This window comes from Malurus melanocephalus, unplaced genomic scaffold, assembly GCF_030028575.1.
Source record: "Malurus melanocephalus ecotype Western Australia unplaced genomic scaffold, MMel_1.1 scaffold_307, whole genome shotgun sequence".
Classification (NCBI taxonomy): domain Eukaryota; kingdom Metazoa; phylum Chordata; class Aves; order Passeriformes; family Maluridae; genus Malurus; species Malurus melanocephalus.
Window position 1 is genome coordinate 857,643 of NW_026623539.1, and position 2,368 is coordinate 860,010.

A 2,368-nucleotide genomic window follows, 5' to 3' on the forward strand; every position below is an offset into this window, starting at 1 on the left:
TGGTTCTGCCATTCTGTTGTTATCAGATCTTTTCCCCATAACCTTTTGCCAATCAGAAAAAACTCCAATTTGATCCAAAACCATGTTTTAATTTMCCAACACATTAAAACTCCCATTCTGTGGCACCTTCTTCACCTTCCCCACAATATTTTGGATGCTCAGASAATTTCTCCATCCTTGCCTTGCAGATTTTCATCACCTCAAGGATAAGCAACTTGTTCCCTGCTATGTTTAAAATTCATCCTGGTTAATTTGCCTTCTCTCCAACCCAAACCACAGTTTCCCCAGAGACAAAAAAATGCAGAATTCCCAATTCCTGCCCTTCCTGCCCCTCTGGGGCTGGGAAATAAGGTCAGAYCGTTTTCAGAAGCACCTCAAGTGTGTGTCAGCTCTTCCTCTCTGTGATGCCCTGGCAAACAAAGGGAGTGTCACAYGTTTGAAATCTGGCAAACTGGGGTTCCAAGTGAATGAAAATATCAGAATGAAGGGGTTTTTTTAAGATCTCTGCTTGTAAACTAAAAAGGGGATCCATTAATTAAATTTACACAAGGAGACCACATCCTGACATAGAGGGAATAAGGAGAATTAACTGAAATTTAATCCCTGGTGTGAGATGTGAAAATTGAGCTTTTACATTTCAGCTTTCACATTTCAGCCTTTACATTTCAGCTTTTACATTTCAGCTTTTACACTTCAACTTTCACATTGCAGCCTTTACATTTCACCTTTTATATTTCAGCTTTTACATTTCAACCCTTCATCATTTCCACGTCTCCACTCTCAAATATATGTCACTGAAATACGGATTTTTCTTTAAAATTAAATAGATAATTTAAAGGTATTTTGCAAAGTACCCTAAAATGATTTCTACTCTGGGCTTTGTCATTATTCAGTCTGCAGCAAAAGCAAACAGAAAGCTTCCAAGATGATTTCAGAGACATCACACACACAAAAAATGCACTGAGATCCCTTTGCAGTTCGTTAATGATTAAGAGAAGCCCCAAAGTGAAGGAAATTTCAAAGTCTCTGTGATTCAGCTGCAGGGAACTTTCAGTTTTCACTTCAGCTTTGTGACCTCATCTGCAACCCGAGCCTGCAAAGGTCCCAGCGACCTCAGAACCGCCGTCATTTACGGGAAAAAGATAAGAAAGCAGCCCCGAAAAGGAGTTTATGTTGAGTTTATCACTTCAAAGGCAGGRCTGGAAACAGATTAAATTGTTGGCTCGGGTTTCTGTGCCACAAACCTTCCCTTGGCAATTCAACAGCTGCAGCATTTCCAGGAAACGCTGCTTTCATTTTCCATTCTCTAAAATGACGGTAAAAGGCGAATTATTGTTGCACTGACACAGGGATGCTCCACAAAACCTCTGCAATTTCATATTTCTGATGCATGAAAAATGATCATGCAAGTTGATGTCCTTGAATTCTGCTTCCAAGAATTCTTAAGACAAGCACTGAAGGATGTAAATATCCGAGGGGAGCCACAGAAATATGTTTTTTATAAACATGATGCAGGATTAAATTGGATTAAGAGAAAAAGAACAACCATATGATTTTTTTACCTCCTAAACTCCATTTATACAGGGAGAATGAGAGCAGAAGAAAATGAAATATTCCCAACAGCAGCTTTGTGAGCCCTGGAAACAAAACCCACCCAATTCACTGAAATATTTCCTATTTAATGTTAATTATTCTGCACTGGGTTCATTTATCAGCTGCTTTTAGCAGGAAGTTGAATTTTTTAAGTTCATCCATAGTACAGGGTACCAACAAAAGTGACTTTGGCAACCCTCTGCAAGGGAACTGGCAGAACAAAACCAAATCCTTCCAAAACTCTGTCCTCAAAAAACAGTTCAGTTCCTGAACAGAGGGACACAAACCCCCCATTCATCCCAGYTGTGTGAAAGCTGACTGGAAATTCAACAGGATTCAGCCAACAGAACACGGAATTAAAATATTTTAACAATTCAGGCTCAAGTGCCCACGGAAAAGGTGCATAATGAACAAAATATATTTACACAAAACTGTTCAAACATTTTGTTTACAAGGCAGAAACATTTTATGATTTCCATCACAAATGAAGCTGAAGTGGACAAAACTTGTCGCACTTTTGATGTTTCTGAGCTCCCTGGCGCGGATATCAGGATAAACATTGAATATTACAGATTTCTATTTTAGATCAGAGGGGCTGGGGCTGTCCTGGCTCATGTTCTCCTGCCCAACCACAGGGGCTGTTTCAGATCAGAACTGAATGCTCTTTCTGAGCGTTCCTTGGGCTCAAAATAATTCTGGAATTGTCTGGAAAATGCTTGAGGTAACAGCAGAAGTGGATGTGCTTGACTCAAGGAGAATCATGGAGTGGTTTGGG